The sequence below is a fragment of the Sciurus carolinensis genome, chromosome 14, assembly GCF_902686445.1.
Source record: "Sciurus carolinensis chromosome 14, mSciCar1.2, whole genome shotgun sequence".
Lineage (NCBI taxonomy): Eukaryota > Metazoa > Chordata > Mammalia > Rodentia > Sciuridae > Sciurus > Sciurus carolinensis.
The window spans coordinates 17,356,905-17,371,193 of NC_062226.1; the positions used below are offsets into that span (position 1 = coordinate 17,356,905).

General features: G+C 39.5%; 1 protein-coding gene across 6 annotated transcripts in view; it reads left to right on the forward strand.

Annotated features, from left to right (window-relative positions):
- The window catches only part of Astn2 (astrotactin 2), an 851,054-nt gene that overhangs the window by 218,898 nt on the left and 617,867 nt on the right, over positions 1 to 14,289 (forward strand). Inside the window, exon 1 of one of the 6 annotated variants that reach the window (XM_047524422.1) lies at positions 9,339 to 9,430. The exons of the other annotated variants lie outside the window; for them this stretch is intronic. The gene's annotated coding sequence lies outside the window, so the exon portion shown is untranslated. Of the gene's footprint in view, positions 1 to 9,338; positions 9,431 to 14,289 lie in introns of those variants that run through there. 6 annotated transcript variants of the gene reach the window in all.

Below are 14,289 nucleotides of genomic sequence, written 5' to 3' on the forward strand. Positions count from 1 at the left end.
CCTCCCCCATCCTCTTTACTCTTTCCCCCTCCCTTACTCCTGCCCATCATCCTCAGAGCTCCTCCCATTGCCCTCTCAGCTCCTCCCAAGGACTGTAACATCTGAAGGCTGTGACCCCACTTCAGAGATGAAGAAGTCGAGTCTGGAAGAAGCTGACTTGATTATGCTTCACTGTCCGTGGGCATCCTGTAACACCACCTGGAGTTCTGTCTCCTCCAAGCCACCTAGATAATATTTCCGAGATACAGATCAGTTCTTATCCTCCTTGTGCCTAACAAACATAGCTCTTAGGCTAAAGCCTGTGTCAGATACCAGCCTGATTCTTCTTTCCCCTGTTACTCATCCTATTCAGTGCAGGCCACTCATTAAATTACTAGAGTTGACTTCTCTCTGTGTTCTAAAATATAAGGTCATTAAAAATGAGGTCAGTATATTCTGTGTATATAAAAGTTGCTTAATATTTGTCATGTGGATGATATTTTTCTGATTCACAATGGTTTTCTTGATCACTCAACCATCAAGTTCAAGAAAGACAGTAGTGCTTCCAGGCAATTTTTCAAACTCCTAGAAAGTCTTTTCTTGGTTTATGATTTTTTTTTCATTTACAGTATTTTCAGCATTTTGATTTTACTCCTTTTCTTGGTAGGGCATTGTGTTGGGAAAGGTGGTTACAGGAAGTGAAGAAGAAGACAGTGTTAGGGAATTTATCACTGCAAAATGTCCTGGCCATTAGGCCATTAAAATGTAATTGCTAAATAATGTCTCAGTGATTTGATTATAGATGACTTAGAATTATATGGATTTCATTTCTTCTTAAATGCACAAGAATTTAGCAATTAAGGAAAGATGTTTGGAGGAAAAGTATTTTAGTATGATCAATACCAGATAGATAGACAGATAGATAGGTAGATGGATAGATAGATAGATAGATAGATAGATACAGATATGAATAGTGTATTTCATGTGACAAGGATTTGGAGATTTTTCATGATGCAGATGATATTTTTCTCATTTAGTCAGTCTTACCCTTCAAAATTTCTAGTTGTCTTTTGGTCTAGTTTGGTTTGGCCTTTTTATGTCATCTTCCTACATTTAAATTCAAAACAAACATCACTACTATGTGGGGAGAGATTGGAGATTTGACACCACTCCTATGACATTTATGTGTACACCAGCCACCCCATGTGCCAGGTGGAGTGGCCATTGTCAGGCTTGCTTCACCTTGGAGGAAACTGAAGCTGAGGGAGGGAAAAGTCAAACACGATTCCATGTTCCTGGCACCGTGCTGGGTTCCTAGACATGGCTGTCTTTGTGATTCTACAGGAGTTCGCAGTCTGGAGAAGATACTGTCATGAGGGAGATTTAGATGTTGCTGTGGGCCATTCAACAGAGGGACTCGCCCAGTCCAGAGGGACATCAAGAACTTTTCTGAGTAGCAGAAAGCTGACAGGAGATCTGAAAGACATCGAGTCTTTAGCTGGGGAGATGGGGCAGGGAGGACCTAAGGAATAAGGATGAGAAGTTGAGTTTGCCTGGGTGTGACTCACAGGGGGAGGGATAGGTGCAAGTGATGAGGAAGCTATTACCAACCAGGTTAGAAGGTCTTTCTTGAAGGCCATGGGCCATGTACAAGCATTGGACAGTGGATGGCCACTAAAAGTCTTTGGAGAGACAAAAGATTCCATTTGCATTTTTGACAGATCAAATTGACTACGATGGGGAGGGTGAGTAAGAAGTGGTGAGACTGGAGAGAAGAGAGACGGTAAAACCAAAGGATTTGCCGAGTGCGAAACTACCCCAAAGTCCAGGCCTCTTCCCCATGACTTGACCCTTCAGATTCCACATCTGCATCTTTGTTTTTGGCTTCTCTCTTTCCATTCCACTGTTACCGAATGAACACATTCTAAAGCTGCAGAATGTCATGTAGATGCTTGATATTATTATCAGCATCATCAATTTTAATTTTATTGACAAGATTCAATGCTATGCATTGAGAAAACAGTTAACTGAGTAAATTAAGAACTGTTTGCTATAAGGGCTAATAAGCATGTTCATTTGTTCCTGATTTGATCCTAGAAATACTTGATACTCCATGAATGTGTTGCAGAGGTTTGGAAACCTTAGATAATAGATGTGTTTCCTCAAGTACTAATGTTCCTATGATAATAACTTTTTATTTTATTTTATCTTCTTTTACTGGATATGACATTTTAGACACTATACTAGACCTTTTACATCTGTTTTCATATTGAATCTTAGATCAGTTTTATGGGGAGATGTTTCATCCCATTTTGATAGACATGGGGAGAAGAATTTAAGAATAATGAAATGACTCGCCCAGAGACTCAAGAGTTAAGGGTATGAACAAAAGGTATGATGTTTTGGCATCGGAACTTCAAATATCTATAGTGTGCAAGGTACTGGGCTGAGAGCTTTTGGGGGTTGCACAGTGAACACCATTGGTTCTCACGCTCAGGAACCTGAATTCTCATGGCACAAGTGATTATTTACTAATGTGAACTGATTATAGAACTTTCACGTGGCAACACATGATGACATAGCAGGAAGAGAGTGAATGAGAGATGTGGGAATCACTTTAAGCTGTGACAGTTAGGCAGGGTTATGCTGGAGACTGGGGCACTTTGAAAGGAGCCTAGGGCTTGTATAGAATTCCAACTCTGCCCCTTGCTGACCAAGTGACCTCCAAGAAAGGTGACCTCTCCCTCCAGCTCTGTTTGTTGATCTCTAAAGCAAATATAGCAATATTGACCTTGTAGAGACTGAAGGAAAATATTGATTACCATGTACTAAAATCCCAAGTTCAACAGAGTACTCACTTAGCCTCTGTGAGTATAAATGCTTATGGCCAGAGAGGTAAAGAATGGACAGGACAGTGTAAAGGAGGCATTTGGACTTGGAAAATAATGCTGAGTTAATCAATGGGAAAACTTCAAATTAAAAAGGTTTTGCATAGCAAAGGAAGCTATTAAGAACATGAAGAGAGAACCCTCCAGAATGGGAGAAAATCTTTGGAGCATATTCTTTTGACAGAGGATTAATATCTAGAATATATAAAAAAATGAAAAACACCTCCCTCGCCCCCAAAAACCAAGAGACCCAATTAATAAATGGGCAAAAGAATTTAACAGACATATCTCAAAAGAAGAACAAATGCCTGACAAATATTTGAAAAAATGTTCAACATTATTAGCAGTTAAGGAAATGCTAATCAAAATTACACTGAAATTTTATCTCATACCAGTTAGAATGGCAGTCATCAAGAATACAAAAAATAATAAATGATGGAGAAGATGTGGAGAAAAAGGAACAAATTTGCACTGTTGGTGGAATTGTGAATTAGTACGACCACACTGGAAAAAAATATGGAGGTTCCTTAAAAGACTGGGCATATAACTACCATATGACATAGCTATGCCAGTCTTCAGTATTTATATTAAAGAATTAATGTCATCTTGCTGTATTTATACATGCATACCCATGTTTATATCAGCACCATTAACATTAGCCCAACTATGGGACCAGCCTAGGATGTCCCTCAACAGATGAATGAATAAAGAAAACAGGGTATACTTACAAAATGTAATTTTATTTAGTCATGAAGAAAAATGAAATTATAGGAAAATGGATGGAACTCGAGAACAGTATGTTAAGTTACATAAGCCAAATATAGAAGGTCACAAATCATAGGTTTTCTCTCATATATATGGAAGCTAGAAAGGAAAAAGGAAAAGTGGGAAGGATTTTGTGAAATTGAAGGGAAATCAGTAGAGAGTAGAGAAAAGGGACCAGAGGGGAGGGAGGAAGAGAGGGAAAGGGGAAATACTGGGGAATGAGGTTGAACAAAGTATATTGTTATATTGTTTGCATGTACCAATATGTAACAACAAATCCCACAATTATGTAGAACAATAATGCCCCAGTAAACAACAGGGGAAAGAAAGGTGCTTTGAGAAGAGACCTTAACCTCCTGAAACTATCATGTCACCACCACCCGTGAGCAGTGGGATTGTGAAGCCTAGTGTTTTTCAGTGCCAGCTGTGAAGTCGGACTGTGTGTTCAAATACTTCATCTTCCCTCTCCTCACCTTGGGGGAGTTAGCCTTCCTGAGAGGCAGTTTCTTCATCTGTTAAATGGACATAGTAAGAAATCATTCACCTCTTCAGGTTATCTTGGAACATGGATGCTGACAGTATTCACACTCAGCAAAGTGCCAACATAGGGAAGGTGTTTAATTAACATTGTCCAAAACCCTTTGTCATTCTGCACACCTGCTGTGAATCAGACACAGGGTGGTGGAGGGGAGACTTCCAGGGGAGTTCACTGCAGGAGTAAGGCACGCGGATACATGGTTTTATGGAGGCCATGCCTCCTGCGGAGACTCAGGAAGCTCTGTGCCTGTGCTCAGAGCTTTGGTTCAGGCCCATGCCTCATAGAGATGTTTCATTAACAACCTCAAATCTAGCCGTGAATAACACACTTCAGGGCCCGCTGGCTGCCCGGAGGGGATGGGTCGTAGGGGTCTGGGGAGACTAGGAGGCTGCAGATCTGTTTTGATTTGATGGTTATCGATCTTTCCCCAGACGTCATGCAACATTAGGCTGGGATTCTGCCGCTTGTTCATTAATGCCAGAGCAGAGGCTTCCTCTGGGCTTCTCTTCACTTTTCATTTACACCCAGTGACAGTGTCTCCAGGTGATGCCCTGGAGTGTGAATCCATAAAACAACAAGTTACCCAGGCCAAAGGGTTCTCCAGCCTGCTGAGTGCAGCAAAAAGAGCACAGGATTTGGAGGCAAATGACTTCCCCCTGCCTTCTCCTCCTGACCCTGCTTCAGCTGTTGTGCGCTCTGCCTGGGACTCAGTTTCCCTATCTGCAAACCATGGTTTCGAAAGTTTCATATATCACCAAAATCCAGTGCTTCTGTAACTGATTTTAAAACCTAACGGAAAAGATTTTTCAGTTGGAAATATATTTTAAGACAGATCTTTATGTATAGAACCAATTGGGTACCGATCAAAAAATCACTTAAGAAGATCAAGTGCTTTGAAACTCAGGGTAAAAGTAACGGTTAATCCATCCATTGATTCATTCCTTAGACACAGAGTGAATGCCTGCTTTATGCCTGGCACCCTGCTGGTCACCAGATGAACAGTACTAAATTCTACAAACACAGTCTTTGTCCATGTAGAACTTATTTTCACCTGGAAGCCATCACACATCACTGCAAATATGTGTTACAGAAGCAGGAATCTATGACAAAATGGGAACAAATAGCAAAACTATTTAATCTAATGGGAAAAAAGTAAGACTTGTTAATGGTCAATCCGAGCTTTAACCAAAGGAAATAAAATCACTATTTAGAATCATAAATTATACACACCAATTGTCTCATGATTAGGGAGAATGACTCAGGAGATGCAGACTCAAGTCAAATTCTGTCATTTCCCTGCTAAGTATTTTTTATCTCTATGTTGTGATAATCTATTAAATTAAAAACAAAAACAAAATCTCTGGCTCTGGTAGAAAAATGCTAGCTAAGAAAGTAGTAGGTGTTACAAATATTGTATTGGAAAGTTATAACTGGTTTTCTGTCCAAGAATGGTCCTAGGGATGCAGTCACAAAATATCTTTACTGGTGTTTCCTATCACCATTTATATTTTTTGAGTAGCATTATAGTATTAGTTTCTAATACTCCCCCACCTAAAAACTTAGCATTCCTTTGACTTTGTTTATCAACACAGTGAGACAAGGTCTCCAAGTAGACCTAAGAGAACCCTCCCACTACACTCGCTTAGAGCGAAGTTACCTTCCACAGCCCCTCCAGAAAGGAAGAGGTAGGGCTTAGAGCGATGCTATTTCCCAAGAAATCCCCTGTGCATCCTGCCTGCCTTTATAAGAGTTATTTTTAATATGTATGTGTTCCTAAAAAAGAAAAAAGAAGATGCTGGTCATCACCGCCACATTATCTCCATCATCATCACCATATCCTAGTAGCTCTGTATTTTGTGGCAGACACTAACATATTATCTCAGAGACTTGAAGTATTTAGGTAAAATGTATATACTTAAACCGATCATATAGAAAAGATTTCTGAGAATTGCAGAAGTTAAAAAAACTGCCAAAGTTGCACAACTAGAAAGATGTCATCAACCCTTTTGATTCCAAGTCTAGCGATCTCTTTATTGTGTGTACTTTTCATTTCCATTATCTTTAGTGTCAACATCACACCACCACTCATCAGCAACAGCATCGTCACCCCACCATACCTCTCAAAAAAATGTCCCCTCTTCAGAGTCAAGACAGTACCCAGCTGGGCACAGGTTGAGATTTTTTATGCTACATGGTCAGGATATTTATAAGCTGGGGTTTTCACATCTTGCATTTCATTTATTAAAAAATCCTTATCGAGCGCCTGCTCCATGCCAGTCAATGCTATTGGCACCAGCAGTGCAACAGTTAATGAAATAGAGAGTCTTTTTATTCATTTAGTTTACATTTGGATAGATTGAGGGGGAAAATAATCAAATAAATGTTATTAATGTTTAATGAAGAAAAAACAAAGCAGAACAAGGCAATAAAACAGGAGCATATAAAGAAGCATTCTGCTTTTTAAAAACTCTGCTGTGGCATCTCAGTCACCCTCCAACAGCCTTATTAGGGAAGGGCTAGTATTATTACTCTTTAAACTTGTTTTTTTTAATGATCTTTCTTGTTCCAAATCACATGACTCAATACTGCTTCTGTATCACTATGCTTACCAACCTTTGACTTGAGCCCTGCATTTTAGAAACTAGGCCTCTAATGGCATGGTTTCCATAGTATAGTTGGAACCAGAGCCATTGATAAGTATGGTAATTTATCATTCAACAAATATGCCATACCCCTCCACCACCACAGGTAGGACACACTTCCTGTCCCATTGATATTGTGATTGACCATGAAACTTACTTTGACTGCTAAGATGTTAGTGGGTATGGCACAAGGAACACTTGATATCTGTATGCACAGTAGTGTCTTTATGTCTTCTCCTGTGTCTGTGGGAATATACCCCTTAGAGATTTTTGGCCTAAAGAGGATGAGAGACACATGAAATAGAGCTGAATGCAACTTGCCACTTGAAGCTAAGCTGAAACTTGCTTGGATAATCTGAGCCCCACTTTACCTAAAGACATATGAATGAACTCTTTTTTTTTTTTTTTCCTTGCAGTGGTTCGTAATTGTAAAAATGAGCTAGTAGTAGAATCAAGGATTAAATCTCCACTTACACTTTCAAAGTCTTCACTTTGGTCAACTTCCTTAGCCCCTTAAACCTCTCAGTTTCTTCATTTGTAAACTCGTCTTAAAAAATGAACTTCAAGCCAGGCATGGTGGGATACACTTGGAGTCCTAAGTATTTGGGAAGCTGAGAATAGATGATCACTTGAGTCCCAAAGTTCAAGACCAGCCTGGGCAACATAGTGAGACCCCATCTCAAAACAACCCAAAAAACTGCCTGGAGTGGCCTGGATGAGAAAAACCAGATCCTGTATATAGAGCTCCTGATATATGGTAGATGGTCAATACATTTTTTCTCAACATCCAATATCCAGGTGACATGGATATGGACTCTGACCAAGTTTTCTGCACTGCTCTGGTCAGCTCCTTGCTGACATTGCCAGCCTTCATTCTTATCCATCAGTGGTGACTTCAACATTTTTTCTCTTTTGCTTAAGAAATTGCAATAAGCATGCAGAACTCATTGGATAGTCTGTGCTGGCATTTGAGCTTCCAATGTATGTTTATAATTATTCCGCATTATCTTAATTACAATGATGCAAGGAAGGGTATTGGGGGTGGGGGTTTAAACGAAGACTTCAGAAAAATGCTCCAGGAAAAATAACCCACAGTTAGAAGACGACAGGCCTGCAATTGTGGTCATAATTGGAAATGGCACTATTAATACAATACTTATTCATTCTATATAATAAAAAAATGGAAGTGCTTTTTGCAATTACCCCATTCCAAATGAAATTAACATTCCATGGCATTTCCCATAAATGGTTCGTTTGCACACATCGATGGAGACAATTAGCTTGGAAGTGAATGAGGGCTCACTAGAGAGAGGATGAGGTAGGGAGGGTCAGGCACATAAAAAAAAAAAAAAAAGAGAGAGAGAGAGAGTGAGTATAAAAAGGGGTTCAGACTTGCTCATTGTGGGCAAAGTGTCTGATGTCCAGGAGGAGTAGGGACCTGGCCAGCACTGGACTTACCTCCTGGGTCTAAGCCACAGAGAAATTCATGATCAGCTCACTGTACAGGTGAATAAGTATTTGCATAGCTTGTGATTGCCTGTTTCAAGTTCAGTCTTGCATGAACTCCCTGCTTATTAAACCAGTGCCCTCCATGGTTGCCTGTCTGAATCCTCTGTCCTGCCCACATTCCAAAATCTGGGCTGGGGTCTTATCTAATGGTCTCTGCCCTGCTCTCACCAACTCACTGAGATTCATAGTGGGATGCAGAAAATTCCTCACGTTATAAGCTGTTTTTTTCCCTCTTCTGCGGTCAATGGTTTGATTTAGTTTATAGGAAAGTTATCAAGGTAAGAAAAACATCGCTGATAAGATGTCCTTCTGTAATTGAAGAGGGACACATTCAGGCAACTTCTGTATACATTGGGGTGTAGTTAAACCTACAACTTATGGTTATGTGTCATTCCTAGGGGCAAAACCAGGTTACATTCTTTAATTCCCTCTGTCTCCTCAAATTCATATCTAGGTCCTGTCATTCCTGTCTAGGCTAACACATCTAATAGCTATTCTCTTTCCTATTTTTCTTTTTTCCAAATGTTTTATTTGTTCTAATTAATTAGATCTATTTTCTATTTTTCTTGATATTGCAATAGTTAAGATTCATACTTTGTTTCGCTAGTCTGAATTCATAAAACCTTCTTGAATAAAAGCATCGTCCCTAGAATTGGAACTGGATTACTATATTGACTTCATTAATAATTAATATTGAGACCTTAAGCACAATTTGAATTTCAGGCTTAATTTCTTCTTCTGTGAGAAAAGAAATTATTGAAGTATTTACCTCCTCTGATTGCTCAGATTATTAAATTGGAAAATTTAGGTAAAATGGCCGAGCACAGTTCCTGGCACATGCTGAGCAACTCAATATGTTTCAGCTCTTTTTTTTTTTTTCATTATTATCATTACCTGTTCTTTGCCCTGAGTCCCTCCTCCACTGACAGTCATATTGATCTTTTTTAAGTAAATCTCTGACAATCCAACTTTCCTTATCAAAATCTGCTCCTATCACCCTGCTATACGGATTGAAATTCAAATGCTTCTCTTGGCACTGAAGGGCCTTGTGGTGAGCCACACACTCTCATATCATCAGGAGCAGTAGCCCTCCAGGGACTCCAGCCATAGTAAGTGACTCATCAGCTTTTGGATGGGCTGACTTTGCATCTTCCTATATGCTACCTAGGAAAACTTTCTAACTTCTTTCACATACCACACTCAATACCCTCAGGTTGCTTCAGTGCCTGTGTTTTGCAGTTGACTGTAAATGGAATCTCCAAGACAGAAGATTCCACTACATTTTCTAGACTGAACCTCTACCTATTCTCTTGTCCTTTATTTTAGTTCAGGGCTTAAATCGTCATTGATGGAAGAATTCCTTTTGGGATCCATGCCAACTCAATCCAGCTTTAATTTAACTCGAACTTGCAATAGTACCTTGGCATTTTCAGGCTATTTTGAGAACTGGCTCTGAAATGCCACATGAGTGATTGACTTTCCGGAGGTTTCCTACTGACTTGGATCCATGTGGGTTTTTTTGTTTTCATTTTTGTGTGTTTGGTTTTGTTTTTCATTCTACACTCCATTTGCTAGAGATGTGCCTGTCTGTCCTCTGCTCTCCTCTTCTGTGTTCAATTATGACCCAGGGTAGATGCTTTGCTGGTGAAGAGTCAGGTGTGAGGCTCTGGGCTTCCCTCCCATCCATGTCTTCATTTCTTGGGCATGGTTAACTTATCACAAGTCAGTGGAGACTTGTCTGTGTGCTGCTCACCTGGTGACTTTCCATCACATCTCAGCTTTCTTCTGTCTAGAACTAGATAATGAATTGATTGTTCTTGAGCCCAGGGCCTGCACCAGACAGTTTGTGTCCAGGTGTGTGTTGGAGGGGTAGAGAAAGGGAGCTGGGAATGGCACCTTCCCATCCTGTACATGTAAAAACAAATTGAACTTCACTAGGCTTTTGCTCAGAAGAAGACTTTACAAATTACATTTTTTTCTTCCTCTATGATTACAAAATTACTGTAATTACTAAACTATGGCTACAGAAAGATGGAATAAAAATAAGAGCATCAGCTTTTAAATTCATAGGATGATGGTCATCATGGTCTGAACTACCTTTTAGTCTACTTTTATCAAATGTTTGAATCCCTTCAATGTTATTTTGCAATGTGGTATCTCTGCCTGATTACTGCTAATTTGGGGGGACTTATTGCCTCTGTAAGATCTTCTTTCAATAGTAAACTCTATTAGATATTAGATTCATGAAATGATAGCTATTATGATTATGGTTATTACTATTTTTTTTTTTTTATCCTTAAGGTAATGGTCCTGGTCCACCAGGTGGATCTGAGTTTGAATCTCAACCTACCCTCTCAACATGTAGGTAATTACTCATTGGATCTCAGCTTGAGATGTGATTTTGCTGCTTCAGGAACACATGGTGATATCTAGAGATACTTTTGGTCATCACAGTTTGGAGAGAGGACTGCTAGTGTGAACTGAGTAGAGGCCAGTGATACTGTTCAACCTTCTGTGATGCACAGTAATCCTCTGTCATGATAATTCTCCACAACAAAGAAATAGGCAGGCCCAAATGTCAGTAGCGCCAAAGTAGAGAAACCCTGTCTTAGTCAGGATCCTTAATTTCTCAGGATCAGATTTTCTTCATTAAAAGAGAGATATAAATAGTGTTTTCTGTGCAGTGATGAAGAAGTGACATGAAATCATAACTGTAATGTCCTTTAGTGGGTGTCTGGCTCAGTATAATCACTCAAAAATATTAACTCTTATAATTACAACACATACAAATTGAACACCCCTCATTTAAAAAATCTGAAATCCTTAATACTTTGAAATTTGAAATTTTTGAGCCCCAACATGATATTGAAAGGTTTGGGATGTGGTACCATTTCAGATAAAAGATTCTCAGATTAAGAATGTTCAACCAGTAAAGTGTATGCAAATATTTAAAAAAAAAAAAAACAACTCCAAAATCTGAAACACTCTTGTTTCCAAACATTTTGCATAAGGGCTAGTGAAGCTGTATAATGCATGTGGCGTGGAGCCTGGGAATCAGCTATAGCAAGACAAATGTGAGACATTAGTGTTAGAAGTTGCACTAGCACTGCAGTTCTTGAAGTCAGCTAATTTCTACTCCCTAACAAAGTTTTATTGTTTCTCATGATACTATTACAAGTTTCCATGTCAGACTACTTTCTCATATCTAGACCTGCTTTACTGTGCTGATAATATTGTTAATGTAACACTATCTCAACATAATTTTCTTGGAATGTTCTGAACAATGAAGAGTAGAGCAGTTCCATTCTTGGTCCTAAACGTTATGTTTCTATGAGCATAACCTAAGAATATGTGTTATTTTCTCATTGGTCACCTAAGTGTGAGCACACATTGAGCTTTTAAGGATGCCCAAATTACTGAAAAAATGTAAGGAGTGGAGAGAAAAATACCCAACTGACTTTGTGTTTGTAAAATCTACATTATTGGTAAGGGCTTCAAACCTACCTAGACACCTACCTCTAACCTAAGGCATGTGTGGTCTGACTTCTGCAGATATAAATCAGGAGGTGACTGGAAAGAGATAAAGGATAAGGAAGAGGGGGATGATACTCAGAGGAGAGAAATAGATGGTGGTTTTTATGACCCTGGGATCCCCCTTATCAAGAGCAGCTGGAGCTGGAGCTCCCTTCAAGGGTTATCAGGATCTCCCAGGTCACCATGAGACAAGTTGTTTGAAGGTTCTATCTCAGCCTTCATGTCTCTCCTTCTCTCTGCCTCTTTCTTTTATCACATTGATCTACCTCATTGTGCACATCTAGCAAAATGAGAGCATTCTTCAAGACCCATTTGCCCGTGCATGCAGCCTCCCTGTGCAGATGGCTCCCCAGGATGGATCTGTATTATTTCACCAAAAAACATGAGAGGAGGAATTTGTTCTGCTCCAGTGAAGACATGATTTCCAGTCTACTCTGCTGCTATAGCTCAGTTTTTTGTGGCTGCTTCCTGGGAAAGGGACAGAGAAGAAAAGAGGTATCCAGAGTGCTTAGCTGAGCCAGTTTTAACTAGGGCTAAATATAAAGGAAAAAAAAAAAAAGATAATTCAGGATTATTTAGCTATGGGATGCAAACAATTTATGAGATACATAGGGGACTCATACCACATGCTAGCCCCCCACACAGGTGTTCAGGACAGCCCCGACACTCCATGTGCCTCTCTGCCTTCTGTTACTCCTGATTATACTTACAATTTCCATAGTAGTTAAGATCATAGAAGAAAAACAAGTTTGGGCTCCAGGTCTGCTTCTGTCCCCATAATGACCATGTTAATGTCACAACTCAGAGAGGATTTGGTGTTGTACTCAAGGATGAGAGGATATTATTCGACAGAGTCAGGCTTTGGATCTTGGGGTCTATGATAATAAAATAATTATGCATCATCTTTTGCTTTCAATGCTCTATCTCACCCCCTGATATGTGCATTATCTATTTAAGGATGTAAGAAGCAGAATTTAGAACTCCATGCTTTATTAACAATAGTGAAGTGGCAATATTGCAAACTTTTGTAGTGACCAGCTTACTGAATGCTTTAACACATGTATTTCACAAAATGCTTTCTCTCCTGAGGATCAGAGAGGTCAGTAAAATGTCCAGAGTCACAGAGCAACTGACTTGAAACTTATATCCTGTCTTTCTGCCTCCAGATCTGCTGAGTTTCCACTTCAGGATTCTCTGTTAAACACCCAATTTTATTCCCTAGATTTCTGCTTAGGTTTTTTGTGTGGTGGTGGCATATAATCAGGAATAATAAAGCAAGTTTGCTCTTACTGTCTTGAAGAAATGGGAAATTGAAATTATAAGTCATTAAATGGAAAATCCCAAGCCTTATAGTAACGCCAACTCAGCCTCAATCCATTATTGTCTATATATTTAGCCAGTCTATTTTAAGAGTTTAATATTCAGAAATAGGACGTATTTATAATGTGGTTGCATTAATTTCACTCCAAAATCTTTGCCGTTTGCTGTAGTTGACTTACATGTGCTTAAATTTATAACTACCCTACTGCATTGGGAGGATTAGTTTAAAGGAAAAGGGGTGAAAAATCTGCCAGTTGGGTAGTGAGAATTGTACAAGCTGGGAGTGTGGCTCAGTGATAGAGCGCTTGTCTAACGTGCACAAGGTCCCAGGTTCAGTCCCTAGTACCACACATTCACACACACACACACACACACACATACACACACACACACGCAGTGTTGACAAACTGCATATTCTGTTCTCATTATCCCCCTCCTGACCCTATGGTAGGTGAGTTTTGTACTCATATCACATTATGTATCTTGTAGCCCCGTTGAGTGCCTAGCCACAGACACCTTGAAACCTTTTTACATTGTCAGGAAGCATAGCCCAACTCTGAAACCTGCAAATGAATGTGTTAGTGGATTTCATGCCACTGAAGAAGGAGTGTTCCATTAGAGATGGTTGTGGTTTCTGGGGTCATCCTCACAGTGATTATTAATATGATCTAAGAAGAAGATGGCTGAGTGGGGAATGGTTCTTCCCCTCCTCTCCGATGTGGAAGTCATTCATCAAACCATATTTATTGGCCCTACTTCCAAACAAGCTATTAAGTAATATTTGAATATATCTGTGAAGCTCTGCCATTTATAGGCTGTGTATGACCCTTGAAAACTTAATTAACCTCTGTGGGTCTTACCCATATGAAAGATGGAGATAATGATATGTATCTTGAAAAATGGTATATCTGTCAGTCATCATGACAACAATGCTATATAACAAATTGCTATAAAATGTCAATGGCATCCAATAATACTGTTCAGTCCTGTGTCTGAGGAATAGATGGAACATCACGCTCTTCTCACTGGGTTCACTCATCATTACAGCTCGGCTGGTGTCAAGGACCTAAGTTATAGTCATTAAGGCAGCTGTTCCATGCTGCAGAGGGATGAG